This window comes from Rattus norvegicus, chromosome 10 (genome assembly GCF_021556685.1).
Source record: "Rattus norvegicus strain SHRSP/BbbUtx chromosome 10, alternate assembly SHRSP_T2T, whole genome shotgun sequence".
NCBI classification, from domain to species: Eukaryota; Metazoa; Chordata; class Mammalia; order Rodentia; family Muridae; genus Rattus; species Rattus norvegicus.
Window position 1 is genome coordinate 66,592,777 of NC_141543.1, and position 21,109 is coordinate 66,613,885.

General features: G+C 48.7%; 1 long non-coding RNA gene across 1 annotated transcript in view; it reads left to right on the forward strand.

The window, feature by feature from the left end:
• Positions 1-21,109, forward strand: part of LOC102549294 (uncharacterized) — an 80,495-nt gene that overhangs the window by 334 nt on the left and 59,052 nt on the right. Inside the window, exon 2 of the long non-coding RNA XR_015631805.1 lies at positions 4,203-4,313. This is a non-coding gene — a long non-coding RNA (uncharacterized LOC102549294). The remainder of the gene's footprint in view (positions 1-4,202; positions 4,314-21,109) is intronic.

The window sequence follows — 21,109 nt, forward strand, 5'->3', positions numbered from 1 at the left end:
CACGGAGAGAGTGAGGGAGCGAGCGAGCGAGCCAGGAGAGCAACCACTTCCTCGCGCTCACAGGGCGCGCTCACACACACGGGAGGCGCGCAGGGCCACTCCGAGCCTTCCCTGACTTAGGGTCGCAGACTTGGCCCCAGCGAGCTACTCATTCCGCATGTGCCAGCCCATGAGGGGGCTGCATTCACTCTCGCGGGACAGGCGCAGGTGTGTGGGGCATTGCAAACACACACACACACACACACACACACACACACACACACACACACACACACACACACACGAGACACTCAGTGAAAAAGATCACCCATTCCGGGCTACAGGCTACAGACACATGCAGTGGTGACAGATTCTGTGGCACGGTGCGCCTCCCCAGGATGTGCATACACACAAGAAACACAGGTTCTCAAGAATGCCCAGGGCACAGTCTTCCGTGCTGGGCCCAACAGAACCCATAGCCGTAGAAGTCACCTGGGGAATGAGGATATGAACTCCTCAAAAACCCCCTCCTTTGTAGATGCAGGTGGGCAAGCCACAGGATTACCTCCTCAGGAAGTCAGGTACAGGCTGTTTACATCCTAGCAGGACAAGTGTACCCTGGGCTGTCCCAGGACACTGCTGGGACAGTTTGCTCACTTTCTGTCAGGTCACATGCAAACAGGACCTAGGCCAGGCTCCTCACTCAGTCCCTGAGTGACTTGAAAGACCCAAAAGGACAGACTGGGTGAGGACTTGGACCAGGGCATGGTCAGGATGGACAGAGGGAAGCAGGCCAGGGAAGAGATCTCCTGGGGTGATGGTTGAGTTTGGGTGTAAAGGCTAGGTGCTGCCTGGCCCACACTTGTGCCTCCTGTGGTGGCCAGGCAACTAAGCAAATCCCTGCTGCCTCTCTGGGAACAGCTGTGCTGGAAACAGGCTGCTGCTTGTGCAGGTGCGGCTCCATAAGCCCTGGCCTGGTGTGGATGGAATCCTGTTTACTCCGGTTTTCACTGAGTCTGTGTGGGAGAGGCTTATCAGTTTTAGCTGTGTCCCTCTATTGTCAAGGTTCTCAACACGTGGGTTGTGACCCCTTGGCGGACCCTTTCACAGGGGTCACTTTCAATCATGGGAAAACACAGATATTTTTATATATGACGATTTATAACGGTAGGAAACTTACACTTATGAAGTAGCAATGAAAATAATTTTACGGTTGGGGGTCACCATAACACCAGGAACTGTACTGAAGGGTTGCAGCGTTAGGAAGCTTGAGAACCATTGCTCTATTGAGTCTAATATGAGAGTGTCAACCACTAGCTATATGCAAGGTGAGTACTGGAGCTAGGAGAGGAGAGGGCCTTCCCTATCGCTCTTAGTTGCATCATTCAGGTGGGGTCATTTGAGCCCCTGAGTCTCAGTCTTCTCATCTGTGAAATGGGACTAATTCTGATTTCCCAGCAGTGTGGTGAGGCCCTACATTAGCCTTGACAATGACAAGATGACAGGCATGAGGGACTTCACAAAACTGGATTTGTTTTCTTTCTTCCTGTAAGAGACTAGATTCACTGGTTTAAAAAAAAAAAATGGAGAATTATGTGGTTTCTTTTTCCTCTTTTTGGTTTTCCTGTTTTCTTTGTGGGACTGTGAATTGAACGAGGTCTCTCTCTCTCTCTCTCTCTCACACACACACACACACACACACACACACGGCACACTCTAACCAAGCTCTGGAGTTTTTATTCTGAGAAAGGATTTTGCTGCATTGCCCAGAAGGCCTGAACTCATTCTGAGGTTGATCTTGAATTTATGTCTAGTCCTCTTTATACTTCTTATACTGAGACAAGGTCCCACTCATTTGCTCATGCTGGCCTTGGACTCACCCTAACCCAGGCTGACCTTTAACCTCTGACCCCTCTGCTTCCGCCTCTTGAGGTCTAGATTATAGCCTGCTCCCATGGGCCTGGCTTTCCTGCTTGAGTGATTGATCACCTCCTATCTTTGGAAACCACGTCCTCCTCTGCCAATCACACCCCAGCCATCATTTCGCCCATTCTTTTACTGTCCAGCGTGGAGCCGGAGGTCCCATTTCACTCAGGAAATTGAGGCCCAGGCACAGAGATCAGATCAGGGGGACTGGTGGTTGCTGAGAACTGCAATTAAGACCTAACAGAGAGTGAATATGGTAGTAAATTCCAGTACTCAGGAGACAACAGCAGAAAGATTGTCACATGTCTGAGGGTAGCCTGGTCTACACAACCATGAGTTCTAGACCAACCAGAGCTATCCAGCAAGACCCCTTTTCGGTTCTTTTTTTTTTTTGGAGCTGGGGACCGAACCCAGGGCCTTGCGCTTCCTAGGCAAGCGCTCTACCACTGAGCTAAATCCCCAACCCCAAGACCCCTTTTCAAACAATAACTCCCCCTACCCATGTTTCCATTCCCCCTTCTCTTGCCTCTCCTTCTTCACCCCTGCAGAGCTGAAGAGACTCAGAGTGGAGCTGGTTGCACAGGTAAAGCCTTGTTCTCCGCTGGGATCCCCATGAGGCTTCTTGGATGGGGTCAGCCAGATGGAGTGGGGGTGGGGGTTGAGGGGCCAAACTTCAGGGATTACAGGGGAATGAGCTGGCCTGGCAGTCTGGGTGCTGGGGAGCCCACTCAGCCTTCTTTACTTTTTTTTTCTTTTCTTTTTTTTTTTTCTTCCGGAGCTGGGGACCGAACCCAGGGCTTTGCGGTTGCTAGGCAAGCGCTCTATCACTGAGCTAAATCCCCAACCCTCCCACTCAGCCTTCTTAAGAGTTCTGAGTCTGAGGGGTTGGGGATTTAGCTCAGTGGTAGAGTACTTGCCTAGCAAGCACAAGGCCCTGGGTTCAGTCCCCAGCTCCGGAAAAAAAAAAAAAAAAAGAGTCTGAGTCTAAGGAGAGATAGGGGTTGCTGGTCTCAGCAGGCTGGCATTGTAGGAGGATTGAAGGGGCTTAGGCCTTACACACACACACACACACACACACACACACACATGCACATGCATGTATACACACATGCATGCACACTTACATACATGCACACTCATACATACATACTTGTACACACATACACAATCATACACACGCGTGTACATACACACTCATACACACATACACATGCATGCACACTTACTCACATACATGCACACTCATACATACACATACGCATGCACACATGCACGCACACACACACAGACAGACACAGACACATACACATCTGCATCATTAAAGTATTATGCTGTGACATGGGTATCAAAAACAGCAGACAGTCTCCACATGTCCTTTGGGGGAAAAAGAAGAGGTGGTACCATCTTGCAAATAGGAAAACTGAGGCTTCAAGTGTCTAGCAACTGGGACTGGATACAGGAGCCTGGTTATACCAATTCCTGACCCTGTGTTCTTTTTAAATCAAAGTCTGACTCATGGGCTCATGGGGAGAGTGGGGTGGAAGAGAGGCTGACCAGAAGTGGCTGTGTGGAAGAGCAGCTCACAGTTCTTGGACCTGTAGGAGCTAGCTCTTAGGAAAAATCTAGAAGTGGGTAAAAAGGTCCTAGCTTACAAAGCATTGATCTAGGGAGCCTTAAGATACCCTCTGGAGAAATGGCGTGTGGGCCAGGCTCTGGGCAGAATACAGGCCCATCCTCAGTCTGAGTTTGAGCACTTGTGAGTGCTACTGACATGGGGTAGGACCCCACAAAGAGGTAGGTGGAAGTGCTGTCATCCAGAGAAAAGTCCATTTTCTGGAAAGACCAAAGGCTAAGACTGAGACAGACTTGGAGCTGAAAGCTCCAGTCTTCCGACCCTTGGCTTGACTTTGTATGGTTAACTTCAGCCTGAGGTGTGAAAGGAATCTGGATAGGAGATGCCTAGGGCACTACCTGGCAGGGCACGCTTGCCCTGTCTCCCCCGTGCATACACCATGCTATGCCATGTGCCTGCCTCAGTTTCTCTATTGGGTGAATGCAGTCAACTGCTCTGTATGTTGCTAGGATCAGGTAAGGACATAGACAAAGAGACAAGAAACCTATTGAGAAATGAACGCTCTTGCCAATGCTGAGTACCAGCTGGCAGGGGGTGGGGATCTCTACATAGCTGGGTATGTCTCAGTTTAATCAATCATGCTGTTGGGGTGGGCAGCTCTGCAGCAGAACTGCCCCCCATATCCCCCACAAGATTCAGTGAGTACAGTCTCTCTCCTCTGCAGACTCTTTCAAAGGCCCTCTACAAATAAAATAGACTTCCATCCCACCTTGATGGATGCTTATGAATAACGCAGATTCCAGGGCCCCACCTCGCACCCACTGACCCGGAATAGGTGAGTGCACTTTCAGCTGTGTCTAAACAAACACCTCTGGATTATTTTCACGCAGCAGAGGCTGGGAATTGCTGGGTTCAGAGGTGCTAATGGTTTGATACCACAGTGCTCAGTGTGTAGCTGGCCCCCAGCAAGGTTCACACCTGTCACACAAACCACTGACAGCACCTCTCAGTGTTTAGCAGCTCTCACCTGAGGAAACAGGTGCCTAACAGGAGTCGGGGGTGGGGGGGGCATTTCTAGAAAGGTTTGGCAAAGTCAGACTTGGGAGTCTGCTTCTAATTGGTCCACAATGAACAGTGAATACCTTTCCTTTTTTTTTTCATGTTGTGATACCTTTCCTTTTAGTAGGCAATATGCATGTATTTCTTTTTCTCCTTCCTTCCTTCCTTCCTTCCTTCCTTCCTTCCTTCCTTCCTTCCTCCTTCCCTCCTTCCCTCCCTTCTTTTCCTTCCCTTCCTTCCTTTCTTTCTCTTCCTTCCTTCTTTTCTTCTTTTCTTCCTCCTCTTCTTCCTCTTCATCCTCCTCTTTTTAGTTTTTGAAGACAGGGTTTCTCTATGTAGCCCTGGCTATCCTGAAACACACTTTGTAAATCAGGCTGGCCTTGAACTCAGAGATCTGCCTGCCTCTGCTTTCCGACTGCTGGGATTAAAAGCTGTGCACCACCACTGCTGGTTTTTTTTTTTTTTCTTTTGTGAGGCAGGGTCTCAGGTAGTCCAGGATAGCCTGGAATTCACTATGTAGCTGAGCTGATGGGTCTCAGGTAGTCCAGGATAGCCTGGAGTTCACTATGTAGCTCTGATCCTTCTGCTTCTGCCTCTGTAGTGCTGGGATTTCAGGTGACATGCATGTTTGAGGAAATGGCCTCTACTCAGCAGCTGGCTGGACATCTTTGATTGGTGTCTCTAGGTAGTATTCATGTTTGTGGGGGAGGGGAGGCTGTTGCTGGTTCCTGCCTACTCCCTGCTTCCCCACACCGTCACAGCTTGTCCTTCTTCCTCTCATTATTGAAGGAACTCTTGCAAGGCTGTGCCGATAGAACTGTCTTTGTATTAATGGGAAGTTTTAACCCAAAGGAGAGCCCAGCAGAGCCACTCCAAACGCTGTTGCTGTTTGGTGGAGAGGCACCGTCCAGGGGGTCTTGTCCGTTCGTTTATTTGTGACTCTACATTTCAACAAATGTTTACCCAGCCCATCCTCTGCAATAGCCCTGCGCTGCAGTCTTCAGGGGGCTGCCTATGAAATGAAGCCCCGTTTCTCTTTAGATACTGGACCATGGACGGTAAATCAGAAAGGATGGGAGTCAGGCACTCTGGGGACACCTCCCTTCCTTATTCCTTTGCCTATACTGACCTGAGGGCCGACCCAAGCCAGTCAGCTTCAGTGTTTGCCATATAGATGGTGTCTGCTGCAGGGCGAACGATGTGCTAAGCGATATTAAAATGCCAGATAATTTATCATGTACATCCTATTCTCATAAACACACCGCCCTCGTCACAGTACATTTACGAGTGCTAGGCCTAGCAGAAGGGACGAGTTAGCATTTACCTAATGAGGTTTTGCAGATGTCAAATGCTCAGGAGCTCTGGTAATGAGCTAAGTAGCCCGGAGAGGGTCTTTGTCTTTCCTCTCTCCTACAACACCTGTACAGTGTGGGTCTTGGAGCCCCTCACCCCTCTTGTTCTCTAGAACTCGAGGCTGGAGAAATGGAAGCTGGGCTCCATGTTCAACGAGGCAAACCTGGGACTCTCAGCCAAGTTTCTTGATATTTGGGTCCCACCTATTGGAGGCAGAGAAGGACTAGACCCTGTCTCTCTATACTAGCCAGAACTGAGCTCTGTTCCTTTACACTGACCAGGATCTAGACCTTGTTCCTCTGCTCTGGCCAGACCATAGGCGGCCAGGCTGGACAGAGGCGGATTCACCTGCCAGGAAAGACAGCCTGAAGTCAGAACATCCTTAGGGGATCAGATGGCCCACAAGGCCCATCATTCTGTCCTTGAGAACCCTCAGATATGACCCATGGGGTTGCGAAGGTGTGGCCTGATCCTTAGGTTGGGCCAGCACCTATGAGTCATTACTTCCAGGTTAGAGGGCTCTAGGGTTCAGGGCTTTGGTTTAAGGAATCTTTCCCATGGGATTGGACATTGCACTATTGTAAGTGGGCTGGAATGGCAGGCACACGGGCCTGGGGGTGTGGCTCATTGACAGGGCGGTGCCTAGAAAAGCATGAAGCTTTGAGTTTGATTCTCCAGCACTGGGTGGGGGAGGGGTGGGAAGAAAACAAACAAATAATTTTGAAACCCGAGGCAAATGGCTTCGGATTAATGATGCAATTCAGAAGCATTAACAACACGGGCAGGAACTTTCAATTATAGCTCGCTTCACTTCTTACGTTTAGAGAATGTTTCCCTCCTACAAAAGCACCTGGAATCTAAAGGGAAGAATGTCTGGGCCCATCAGCCACCTTTAAAATAAATTGTTCCAGTTCCTCGGAAAACGGAACATAGAGGGAGCCTGCCATGGTGGCACATGTCTGTCATTTCAGGCACCACAGAGGCTGAGGCTGGGGGATTGCTTGAGCCCAGGAGTTCAAGGGCAGCCTGGGCAATACGGAAAGACCAGTTTTTAGCAACCCCAACGGTACTGGGTGTGCTGGCTCATGCCAGTCATCCCAGCACGAGGGGCGTCGGACAAGAAGACCAGGGAGTTAAAGCCATCCTTGGCTACGGATCACACGGGAGGCCAGCCAGAGTGATGAGACCCTGTTTTTGTTTTTGTTTTTGTTTTGTTTTGTTTAAATTATGAGAACGGGGAATGTCTTAATTAGGATTTTATTGCTGTGAAGAGACACCAAGACCATGGCAACTCTTATAAAGAACAACATTTAACTGGGGCTGGCTTACAGTTGAGAGGATTAGTCCATTATCATCATAGCAAGAAGCATGGTGGGCCTGCAGACAGACATCGTGCTGGAGAAGGAGCTGAGAGTTCTCCATATGGATCCAAAGGCAGCAGGAAGAGAGACATTGGACCTGGCTTGAGCTGCTGAGACCTCAAAGGAAGGCCATACCTACTCCAACAAGGCTACACCTCTAATACTGCCCCTCCCTATGGGTCTAAGGGGGCCATTCCGTTCGAGTTACCATGGAGCTGTGGTTAAGTGGTACAGAGCTTTAACGTGCTGAAGAAAACAGTTTCACAAATAACCTCGACAGTTGCACAACCTTTGATCCTGGTTAGCGCTGCTGAAATACACACTTATGTTAAAATGGAGGGCTGTGGCAGTGGCCCACTGTCAGAGGGTGGGCCTAGTATTCAGTAGGTAGGTCCTGGGTTGGAACCACAGCAACCCACTGAGGTGCTTAAAATGAAAAAACTCTATATTCTATATTTTAATACTTGAAAATAATTTCAAATGTATTTAAAATCTTGGTATAATATTCTTCTTTCATCCTATTACATTCTCCCAAGGCAAGGGTTGTCTTGGTTTGAGTCTAACCCTCTACACATTTACTTTATATTTATTTATTATGTAAAGAAATAATATCTGGTATTGTTTATGTGGTTCAGAACTTTATACAAGGGCTATCATACTATACATGTCCTCACTCAACATTCTTGGTGTGTGCATATATGCGTGCGTATGTGCACATGCATGTGGAAGCCAGAATGCTGGCATTACAGGCATGTTGCACAGTTCAGAGAATAATCCACAATATCTTTGGTTTTGAATAAATGAGTTACTAAGTATATAGCAAGCCAAGGTAAAATGTTCCACAGGAATTATTTACCTGTGTTCTTTGAGACAGAGTCTCTCTCTGGGATGTAGGGTTTGCAAATAGGCTAGGCTGTTGGCCAGTGCGTCCCAGGGACCTGCCTGGCTCTAACTCCCTATCACTGGCATTATAACTGCATATCTCGGACTGGAGAGATGGCTCAGTGGTTAACAGCATCAACTGCTCTTCCAGAGGTCCTGAGTTCAAATCCCAGCAAACACATGATGGCTTACAACCTTCATGTAAATGAGATCCGATGCCCTCCTCTGGTGTGTCTGAAGACACCTACAGTGTACTTATATATGATAAATAAATAAATCTTTTTAAAAAACTTTGAAAAAAAAACCCCAACAACTGCTTATCACTACACCAGCCTTTTTTGTTTGTTTATTTTGTTTTTGAGAGAGGGTTTCCCTGTGCATCCTTGGCTGTTCTGGAACTCACTCTGTAGACCAGGCTGGTCTCAAACTCACAGATCTGCCTGCCTCTGCCTCTTGAGATTAAAGGTGTTCACTATTTTGGCCTGGCTACACCCAACTTTTTATGTGGGTGCTGGGATCAAATTCAAGTTTTGAGGGCTGGAGAGATGGCTCAGCGGTTAAGGGCACTGACTGCTCTTCCAGAGGTCCTGAGTTCAATTCCCAGCAACCACATGGTGGCTCACCACTATCTGTAATGGGATCCCATGTCCTCCTCTGGTGTGTCTGAAGATAGCTACAGTGTACTTATATACACAAAATAAATAAATAAATCTTACAAGAATAATTCAAATTTTTGTGCTGACTGAGCCATCTCCCCAGCTCCATTTTCTTTTCTTTTCTTTTTTTCGGAGCTGGGGATCAAACCCAGGGCCTTGTGCTTGCTAGGCAAGCACTCTACCACTGAGCTAAATCCCCAACCCCCACTGAGCTAAATCCCCAACCCCTCCATTTTCTTTTTTGGAGGAAAAGCTTTTATGTATCCCAGGCTGGATCTGCTGGTCATTTTGTCCTCTTGACACAAACCCAGATGTATCAGGGAAGAGGGAATCCCAACTGTGAAACTGTCTTCATCAGATGGCTGTCCTACAGGCAAGTCGGAAGAGGCATTTTCTTGATTCATAATTTATATGGGAGGGCCCAGCCTCCTGTGGGTGGGGCTGTCCCTGGGCTGGTGGTCCTGGGTTGTATAAGAAAGCAGGCTGAGCAAGCCATGAAAAGCAAGCCAGTAGGCCACACCCCTCCGTGGTTTCTGCTTCTGTTCTGTTTGAATGGCTACCTTGGCTTCCCTCAGTGATGGACGGCGATTGGGACACATAAGCCAGGTAAAACCTCAAGTTTATCACAGCAACAGGAAGCAGTTAGGACACTGGCTAAACTTGGAGACCCTCCTGCCTCAGCCTCTGAGTGCTGGCATGTTGCACAGTTTGGAGAACAATCTACAATGTTTTTGGTTTTGGATGAGTGAGTTACAAAGTATATAGCCAGCCAAAGTTAAAGTCATAAATAATGACTAATATGTAGATAGAAAAACATTTAACTGGGTCCTCAAAATTCATCCAGGGCCAACTTTGGATGACTCCTTGAGGCCATCCTTGGAGTTCTCCGAAAAGTCCCAGGCAGAGGAGACGGACCCAGGAGAGGTGTCCAAGTAGAATACCAGTTTCAACAGAGATGACACCATCATGCCCGGTGCTCATGCTATGCAGTGGCAACCAGCTTGGGAGGTTGAGGCAGTCAGCCCAAGTTTTTGGCTTCTAGCTTCTCTCCCACGTGCACCCATAACCAACAGAAGAGGGTTGGGAATGGCTTACCTTTGGCTGTCTTTAAGGACATTGTGTTTACCTTCAGGCTGCTTTCCTGTCCAGACACTTTGGCACAAACATGGCTTGGGTCTGAAGTGGAGTTAGGCAACCCTGTTTCCAGAGCCCACTTCTCAGTGAGCTTAACAGCGCAATGCACATTACAACGGCCATGTGTACCGTGCCTGGCCTTCGAGTTATTTATTCTTACACATATTTATTTGCGTGCATGTGTGGGCATGTTACTGTGGTGCATATGTGGAAGTGAGAGACAACATGCAAGGGTTGGTGCTTTCCCCTTCACCGTGTGGGTTCTAGGGATTGAACTCACATTGTCAGGTTTGGCAGCAAGCTCCTTTACCTGCTGAGCCATTTTACTGGCCCCTCCCTTCCTCCCTCTCTCCCTCCCTCCCTCCCTCCCTCCCTCCCTCCCTTCCTTCCTTCCTTCCTTCTGACAGGATGTTTCACTATAGCCCTGGTTGTTTAGGGAGAACTTTTATGTAGATCAGGGTGGCCTTGAACCCATAGAGATCCACGTGCCTCTGCCTGCTGAGTGCTGGGATTAAAAGTGGGCGCCACCACACCCAGCCTCAATTTGTGCTCTATTTTATCATTGTTCCTAAGATTTGTTCCAGCTAATGGATATAGCTACAGTTTGCTCTCACCACTCCAGATTGTCCCAGGAGGTGAACACAGCACACTTTCTTCCTCCTAGCTTTGAGCAGTCAGGCTAATAATCTCTGTGCTTTGCTACCACCAATACTTTGTAACACGTAATACTCATCCCTGCTCCTTTCTTTTCGTTTTCTTTCTGTGGAGCTGGAGAACCGAACTCAAGCCCTGGAGCATCTAGACACCGCCAGCCCTGTTTCTTCGTTTCATAGAACGATATCTTTGGAATTTTCCCAAATAGAGGATTGTGAAGCTCTTGTATGTATACAGCATGGTGTGTGTGTGTGTGTGTGTGTGTGTGTGTGTGTGTGTGTGTGTGTGTAGGTTAGAGGACAACTTGGGGGAGTCGGTTCTCTCTTTATACCGTATGGGTTCTGGGGCCTGAACTCTGGTCATTAGGTTTGGCAACAGCTCCTTACCTGCTGGTCTGTATCGCTGGCCCCAAATTTAATAGTAAATAAAAGAGCAAGGCATAAACAGTGAGCTTCCTTTGCGTATAAATAAAGGATCACACACACGCCTACTCGTCTATATATGGAGAGGCTAGCTCTGAAAGAATTGATAGGAAACTAAAATAATGGGGGAGGGAAGTGGGGTGTGGGGACATTTTTGTGGGGCCCATTTTCACCACGCGCATGCACTATCTGGTTAACTTTTGTTATAGGCAAGTCCACAGTTTCCCAAGGTTTCCTAAGTACAAGGTCCTTGAGGGTCTGGAAATGGACAGTGCTGATCACTATGAAGCGTCATGAGCATGCTGGTTCACATGAAATGGCTGTGATGGGCAATCGCTTACGGAGCCCACACGGGCCATGCCGATCTCTTGAGTTTCCTGCTTTTCAGAAAAGTATTTTCTTCTTTATCTCTTTCTTTCAGAAGCTGGCCTAAACCTACCTGTGTTTTCTTTGGCACTTTTGGGCTTTCTCTCTCTTCCTTTGAAGCTACCTCGCTTTTGCCTGTGGTCCATTGCTGATTTCCATGATAGCTCAAAGGCTTGCCTGCCTGTTTTCTTCCTTCCTTCCTTCCTTCCTTCCTTCCTTCCTTCCTTCCTTTCCCTTCCTCCCCTTCCTCTTTCTTCCTTCCTTTCTCTCTCTCTCTCTCTCTCTCTCTCTCTCTCTCTCTCTCTCTCTCTCTCTCTTTCTTTCTTTCTTTTGAGACCAGGTTTCTCTCTGTACATGGCTGTCCTGGAACTCACTCTGTAGACCAAGCTGGCCTCGAACTTAGAGATCCACCTGCCTCTGCCTCTTCAGTGATGGGATTAAACATGAGCACTGCCTGTTTACTTCCAAATGCTTAGCTCCAGTTCCAGGGGCTCTGACACCCTCCTCGAGCCCCCTCAGGCTCCTGCATGCATATGGTACGTGGTACACAATCTCATGCAGGCCAACATACACATGCATACACATAAAGCAACAGACAGACAAACAAATAAAATCATCCTCAAGCTTAAAAAAGAATGGTTACCATGGTACATTCTGTGTTACCAATTTGCTTGTTTGTTTGTTTAAAAATCACCCCGTCTCACCTCACTTAGCCTCCTGAGTGCTGGGTTTGCAGGTGGGAGCCACTACATGCAGTTTATGCTAAACATGTTTTATCACAATTTTTAAAAAAAGGTAGGAAAAAGTTCACCACCACACAAAGCAAATTTTAGCTGTACCATTTGAAAAACAGTATTTTAATGTGCCAATCCCTTGATCTGCAGTTTCTGAGTTAGGGTGTCCTGCTGGCAGCTGGGATGGAGGAAGAGGTCAGGGACCAGGATGCTGGCCGCTGGTAGGATACCCCATGCTTTCGTTTCCCAGGGTAGAGACTCTAGCTTTCCACCCAGGGTCCTCAGGGCTATCCAAGGAAAGGCTGGGACCCCCACTGTTGCTCTCAGGCCTTCTCTCACCTGAGGTCCTGCCTCTCTGTGTACAGATCCAAGATGAACTGGCTTTCCCCGCCTTTTTCCTTTCACCTGACCCAGACCTATTCTGTCCTCACTGTGCAACTTCCTCACTTCCCCTGGAAGCACCATTCGGATGCTGCACCCTGCACATCAGCTGCCACCCCACTGATGCCCCATTCCCTCTGCACAGCGCCTGGGTGCTCTTGGTGGCCAGCATGCCGCTGTAGACCTAGGCTTCATGATGCTGGCACTTCTGCTCTTCACCTACGCCACAGGACCCTACAGCAGCACTACTTCTGGCTATAGCTGGCTCAGGGCTTGAAGTTCACCCCATCTAGGCCACAGAGGGCTCTTTTGGGGGTTGTTTCCTTGGCTCCTTGACTCTAGTAGCCACCTCTGACAGAAGCAGAGAACACTTAGTCCTTAGAAAGAATCTAATTCTGTTTATTTTTTCCTAAACCCTATCTTGTGCCTCTAAGCCCAGGCAGGGCCTTTGTACCATCAAATTCCCCACCCCTGGGACATCCTCTCACCAAGTCACCTTGAGATGGCCCCTTTTCATTTTGTAGGTCTCAGTTCAAGGCCAGCTCTAGAGATGCCAGAGACAGTGGTTGAAAGCAGCTGTGTTCCCTCCTGTTTATTGCTTGATGTCTGCAAGCTTCTTGGAGACAGGAACTTAGCGCTGGCTGTCTCCCAGCTGATGGGCACTCATCTCACAGTGATAGGAGGCAGCTGATCCTGACCACAGGGTTACAGATGGGCATCTGGGAGGAGAAGCCTACAGAGGCGCCCCCAGCCCTGGACCAGCCCTGCTCCTCTCTGTCCACACCAGCTCTCTCCCACTCCAGCGGGTGGCCTTGGAGACAGCAGCATTTAGAGGGAGGAGGAGGCAGAGTGGAGGGTCATCCATCAGGCGAGACGTGGAGAGCCTGGGAAATCAGGGAGGCTGTCTGAGGCCCCTTAGCAGCATCTGCCTGGCACTCCCCATCATCTGAGAGCCAGACAGGCAGGCTGTCCCTGGGCACTGGAGAGAGCCAGGGCAGTCCCAGGACTGCGGTGGGAGAGGAGGGAGGGCCTAGCCAGGGCTTCTCGCTCATTACCTTCCTTTTTCAACCCAGACATTTACTTCACAATAAAACCTTTAAGAACATATAAATCTCCCAAAGCTGGCAGATTCCATCTGGAACCTTCATCCCCTCTCAGAAGGCAATTATTTTGTTTGAATTATTTTGAATTTTGATACACAGAAGTACACTGACATAATAAACTCAAAAACCTAACCACCAAAATCAGAATTTTCATCTTTTTTAAAGATTTTGTTTTTAAACACAAAGCATCGTGAGTGTGAAGCTGAGGGCTAGCTCTGTGGTAGAGTGTGAGAGTGTGTGCTTAGCATCTATAGGCCCTGGGTTCTGTCCCCAGCACAGCGCACATCAATGTCATGACTCCCAGGCATCACACACACACACACACACACACACACACACACACACACACACACGCTCCTGTTCCCCTCCTGGACTAGTCTTTCACATTATACTCTGATCTTTATGATAACCTCTGCCTGACATCCGTAGTCTTTTTTTTTTTTAAGTTAGATTTATTTTATTTTTAATTATGTGGATATATCTATGGATACGTGCAGTGGGTGGGTGCCCTCAGAGGTCAGAAGGGCATCGGATCTCCTAGAGCCGGAGTGAGTGACCATGTGAGGTGGGTGCTGAGCCATCTTCCCAGCCCTTCTCCTGGCCTTAAAGAAAAAAAATTAAAACAAAACAAAACAAAACAACAACAAACCCAGGGAGGGAGATGGAGATGGAGAACACTTGCTATTCTTCCATGACCTGGGTTCCGTTCCAAGTACTCACTTCAGGGGGCTCACAATTACCTTTAACTCCAGCTTTAGGGAATCTGATGCCCTCTTCTGACCTCTGTAGACACCCACCCACACAAATGTATAGACACACACACACACACACACACACACACACACAGTGTATAGACACACACAGTGTATAGACACACACACAGTGTATAGATACACACACACAGTGTATACACACAGTGTATAGACACACAGTGTATAGACACACACACAGAGTGTATAGACATACACAGTGTATAGACATACACATACACACAGTATATAGACACACAGTGTATACACACAGTGTATAGACACACACACAGTGTATAGACACACACACAGAGTGTATAGATACATACACACATGGGTCAGGGTGGAGAGAGAAGTAAGAATTTAAAGTGAATATTTTGTTTAAAAAATAAATAGATACTAATATAAATACAATAAAATATCACCGACAGAAATTTCCCTTCTGGTGCTCGAGCTCCACTCCAGGGGGCAGCCCCATTAACTGAACTCACATAGACCATGTCAGGCTAACTTGTGTATTTTTAACATGTAAATCTATTTTTCATAGTTTGAAACTTTGCATAAGCGACAGGACTCCTGGAACTATTACTCTGCACATTGTGCTTTCTCCTTATCTCTAGATGGTCTTTTAAAAGCTGCCCTACTGAGGTATAATTTATGCACCATAAGCCAAGTATACAACTGAGCGACTTTGGGTAAACATTCTGAGCTGCGCATCCATCAGCAGAATCCGGTTTTAGAACATCCCCACCTCTCTCCCAAGGCGGCCAGATGCATTCCATTTTCTCCTTGTACTTTGAGTGCTTTTTGGACAGATCTTGATTCCTGTCCCTCAGGAAGCCCCTGGTGGGTGCCAACCCATGCTCTGGGGACATTATGTTACTTCAGTTAATTCTCATGACAACTTGGAAACAGTGCATTTTGGAGACAATGACGGAGGCACAGAGGAGGTCAGGAAGCTGCTGAAGGTCACCCGGAGACCACCACACAGGCTGAACCCTAGCCCAGCCCATCGGCAACATCCTGGAACCACAGATTTTCACTGCTGGAGGGTCGGGGGCCTGAAAATGCAGTGATCCCCTCAGACGATAAATGGGCTTAAATAGTTGTGTGGCTGCTCAAGACCCCAGGGACAGACAGTGGCAGAGCTGGGACTTGGACCAAACCTGTGTGACTCACAAGCTTGGCTAACCCCTGGCTGGTGTCCTTTGCTTTTCCTTTTTACTTTCTGGTTTGTTTCTCCTCCAAACCCCCAGGGTTTTGCTGTGTCTCTAATTGGGTTGCTACTTGCTATGCAGCCTAGGCTGGCTTTGAACTCACAGCAATGTTCTTGTCTCAGCCTTCCTAGTGCTGGAATTATAGGTGTGTGCCACTCTACTTGGCCCTTTTATTTATTTTTTTTTTGAGACATAGTATTATAGCCCAAGCTAGCATGGGATTATATATGTGGCCCAGGATGGCTTTGAACTTGTGATCCTTTTGGTTCAGCCTCACATATATGCCACCATGCTTGGCTCACATACCTTTTTTTTGTGGCAGAGAAGGAAACAGGCAAAGAAAGCATGGTGAGATGAGTGTCAAAGGATGGGAAGAGGCATGTCGGGGGTCTGCATGTAAATGCATGTAAACACACTTGAACACATATGTAATATAGGTGCATATAGCCATATAGATGTGCATCCACACACGTGTGCCCACACAGGCACAGGCATGCACTCAGCTCTATATACATTAGTCTATAAACACTCAACTAGTCAGAGTTGGTGTTGAGAGGTTCTTTGTTCTGCAGAGTGGTGTGTGTGTGTGTGTGTGTGTTTGCACATATGTGCATATACCACAAATGCATGCTTCGGCATATGTATGGGTACATGTATGTTTGAGCTGGTGTTAAGTAGGTGATGGGGTCCCCTGGTGGAGCTCTGATTGAGTCTCTCCATGAAGGGTGCCTTCCATCTGTGGGCCTGACTTCATCGTCCAGGCTTCTTCTGCTCATGTGCTTTGGAAACAGAGCTTGCCATGATATCGGGAGGGACTGGCTGGTTCTATACTCTCAGAAATGGGATTCAGCATCTCTTTGGCTGGCCTACATGTTTCCTCCCAAAGATGGTTCCTATCAGTGGACTCTGATCTCCACTGAGCTGTAGAAGGCTGGAGGGACCCAGCTAAAATGCAACCTCAGGCATGGAGTGAGCCTACACAGTCTGCCCTAGACTCCACGGGGTGAGCTTAATGACTATTACACGTGCCAGGGTGGGGGAAACTGAGGCACAGAGTCATCTATGGCATTCTGTTCCAGAAAGAATAGGTTCAAAGCCAGGCTGTGTACAGACAGGGACCTTGCCGGGACTGTGGAATGCATAACCCCAAACCTGGAACCTAAGAATCCTGGCATCTGGCTCCCGAGGCAACGTTCTGCCGGGGGTGTTGGGCCAGGCTGACAGGGTTTTGATGAGACCTTCTCACCCAACCCAGATGCAGGGGGAGAAGCAGAGGGAAATGGAGCACATTAGAGACTAAGACAGCTGTTTTCACAAATTGATTCCTTTTTTTTTTCTTTCTGAAATGAGGTTGGCTTTATATATGGTTATGGTTTTATATTCTTCTCCACTCACCTTTAAAAGAAAAAAAAAAAGACAGGGTCTTACTGTGCAGCCCAGGCTGGCTTTGAACTTTAGATTTTCCTCCCTAACTTCTCAAACGCTGAGATTATAGGTCTGTACCACCACGCCTGTTGGGTATTTTCACATTCTTAGTTGGCAAGTTAATTTTTCAAAGTTTGTTTGTTTGTTGTGTGTGTGCAGCATACGTGGGAACATGTGAAAGCCAGAGGACAACTTTTAGGAATCTATTTTCTTTTTCAACCATGTGAGTACTGGGTTCTGGGGATCAATTGAGGTCATTGGGCTTGGTGGCAAGAGCCTTTACCCACTGTGCCATATTACTAGCTGTTAGTTGACAAGGTAAAGTGTGATCAATCCAGCCCTGGGACTCAGTATAGCTGGGACCTCACCTCTGCAATCCAGCCCCGGGAGACTCAGTGTGGCTGATCTTATGGAACCCCTCAAGTTTGAGTTTCTTTGGGGTACCCTGGAATTTTGCTCCTTCTCCTTCCTGTTTGAACCCTCATTTCCATGCCTGTGTTTGCCCACACAATACAGCTCAGGGAGGCTTCCTCGGAGGTTTGAAGTCTTCATGCTACTGGCTCTGACTGGATTGAGTCAACAACAAAAGTGAGCAAAGCTCTTTTTCTTATCTAGCAGTCGACTTCAAGGCCGCTCCAGCCCCGGGAAGCTTGCCAATTGCTGGGAAGTGAAGGAATCAAGGCCTGTAAGCAGTGAGAGCTATCTTCAGAAGGAGCTCGGTGAGGTGCGGCTTGCAGCCTGTGGCCTTGCTGCAAGTGCAGAGAGCAGTGGCCTGGTGAGACCTGTTTATTTCAGATCCACCAGTGTCCTGCCCTCCCCAGGGGTGCTGGCTTCTGAAGAGGAGTGAGGCCCTCTGCTCCTGGTCTCTTCTTGGTGCATTCGTTTAGGGTTTAGGAGCTCGCTGGGACTCCAGCTCCCTGGGGCTAGTGTGTGTGTGTGTGTGTGTGTGTGTGTGTGTGTGTGTGTGTGTGTGTTTTCGAATTGTACAAAGAGGTCTCCTTCCTTCCGAAGCACCTTGGAAAAGAACTCAAAATTTGCAAGACACATACTATTAATGGGGAAAATAGTGGTCCTTGCTCATCCTTGAAAGCTTCCTATGAAGACTTGGGGTGTGGCTCAGGGCAGAACAAACACAAGGCCTTGGGCTCAATCCTAGCACAAAAAGAAAGAAGAGTTCTATGAAACAACCTAGAAAGCAGTCCGAGGGGCCAGTGAGATGGCTCAGCAGATAAAGGTATTGCTGCCAAACCTGACCTCAGTTTGACCTCCAAATCCTGTGTGGTAGAAGGGGCCAACAAATTCCCACAACTTGTCCTCTAACTGTCATCACGGTATATGAACACACACACACACACACACACACACACACACACACACACACACAGAGTACAAATATAGAAATAGTTTTTAAAAAGGAATCATAAAACCAAACAAAATCCAGATGGGCGAGGGAAGTTTCCATTATTTGAAAGCCTTAGGGATCAGAGAAAACGCTGAGGTGCATAGCACAGCAACTGGGGAGAGGCCGGAGGCCAGGCTGAGTCCCCCAGAATGAATGGTGTCTTGCCCGACTGTGAGCTGTCCCTCTGAGACCGGTCTGGTGTCCTCAATGGTCCCGGGGTCCTGCATTCAATTCCGTTCCCTATGTGGTGCCTCTAGCTGCAGCGCCCCGGGTGCCAGCGGCTGTTCCGTGCCCTCTGCCTATGGGAACAGGCGCAGACGGGGGCGGTGGCAAGGCTGGGCAGCCCAGCAGCTGCCGTTCCTGTGCGCCACCCTGAGTGTGTGTCATGGGTTACTTCATGTCACCCTCACTATTGTTATTTCTGGAAAGCTGAGCTCTGAGAGGTTAAGTTACTTGTCTGATGTCGAGTCATTGTCAGAGCTGGGAAGAGGAGCCATGTGCAAGCCGCCCTGACTGGGGCCATGGCTTCCGCCCTTGACCGGCAGTCTCAGCACTTAGCTGGTAGCCTAGGACTTTGAGGGGGAGCCTGTCTCCTTGGGGCCAGCTGCGCGCGCAGCCTTGACTCCCCTCACACTATCATTCATGTCTGTAGACCACAATACCAGCGGCAGGCTGGAAGCTTGTCTTTCCTTTTCCAGATTTTGGCCGACTCCTCCAATCTGTACTAGTCAGTGTTTTCTGAGTAGAGCACAGTATAAGGAAAATCACTCTTCCCCTGGACTTATTTATCAGCCTTTTATTTCCATTAGCTGACACTGTTGGAGCCTGTTCCGTTCCTAGTTGTTTGAATTCTCAGCTTGGAAATCCCCAGGTCTGGCAGTACCATTTCTAGCCCTAGCAGGGACCTGGGGAAATGGGAGATGCGGTTAGCAGATGCCAGATGCGTGGCGGGAAAGGAGACTTAGGACACAGTAAGAAGGGGCTGAGGAAGAGGCCAGGGGGCATTTTATTTTCGGTTACTTTTTAGTTCAGGTGTATGGTGGGGATCCACAGTTCTCCCTCTGATGGGTTGGTGGAGGCAGGGGTGAGCTGCTGGGATCTACAACTGGGTGTGGATTGTGTCCAAGAACGGCAAAGCCATTGTCAAGAATGGCGAGGAGAGGGGTTGGGGATTTAGCTCAGTGGTAGAGTGCTTGCCTAGCAAGTGCAAGGCCCTGGGTTCGGTCCCCAGCTCTGGGGGGGGGGGGGGGATGGCGAGGAGATTGCAGAAGGCTAGAGGACTCTAGGGCAGGCAGTGGGCCAGCGAACTGAGCAAGGCTGAGGGGGCTGACCCCAGTTTCTGACAGGCTGAGAATCCTTAGGAGATGGTGAAGATGAGTATTATGGTTTGCTCTTAAGTGTTCCTCCCAAAGGCTAGATGTTGAAGGCTTGGTGTCCAGGTAATGGAGCTACCGAGAGCAAGTAGAGTCTCTCTGCAAACCTGGGCCTCTCATTTCCTTGGGTAGGCTGGAATCCACTTTACCTCCAACTCTGAGCAGGGTGGAGCCTGGAGGACCACTGGGATTTACTGGTTTCCAGTCTACCCAAGGAAATGAGAGGCGCAGGTTTGCAGAGAGACTCTGCCTCAAAAGACTAGGTGGACAGAGAGAGAGGATACCCACTTCTGGCCTTCACACGTGGGCACAGATGTGTGTGCATGTCCGTGCCAGTAAGTCATGAATCTGTTTTTTCAAAGTCTGTCTGGTAGGGTTAGAGAGAAGCCTCATTTGGTGATGAGGCATGAAAACACAAGAACTTGGGTTGAGCCCTAGAACACACTTAAAAGTTGGGTGCAGTGGCGCATGCTTGTGACCCAGCGCTAAAGAGGCAGAGACGGGGGATCTCTGGGGATTGCTAGCTAGCCAGGCAGCAGTCAATCGGTGAGCTGCAGGTTTCGAGAGAGACTCCTCAAACACAGGGTGAGCAGTGGAGGAAGACATCAAGCATCCTTCTCATGGGTGCATAGCCTTCACATACATGTGTGTGTGCGTATGCTCTGGTATGTGGTAATTGGCATACATGAACACACATATGTATATATGTGCACACACACACACACACACGCACGCACACACACACACACGCACACACACACAGTCTGGTTGATTTCTCTCCAGAGTGGGTCCCTACTCAGCACTCAGATCTGTGGTGATCACAGAAGAAGGGCTTGGCTGAAGGGATTCTCTTCCGTTCTCACCACTGAGGGGATTCAGACAGCATTCACCCTCTAGCCTGAGGCTGGGATACTTCAAAGTCCCTAATATGCAGGCCAAGGAGACCCTGTGGTGCTTCATTTAACAGGAAACCCAAGGCCACACAGGCCACTCGGCTGTAGAACGCTCGTGGAGAAAGGAGCAGCTACAGCACGTTAGGATGGCTGGTTTGACTATGCGTCCGCTGAACGAATTTGTGTCAAGATCTGCAATTACGTTTAGGGTTGGCTAGCTCCTCTGTGCAGTAAACAAATTAATTCTCACCTGTGAAATCAATCAAGGCCACTCACTAGCAAGAGGGATGATGAGAGGGATAGATGAGGTGTAAGGCTAGAGCACGCAGTCCTGGCCCCTTACCCCTTCCACAGTACTATGGGGAACCCCTCAGCTTTGTCCCAGGTCAGAGAGAAGCCAGGCCATGTTGGCTCTTGTAGAGGAGTGGGTGGGCACTTTCAGGACAAGCAGGCCAGACCTGTTACTC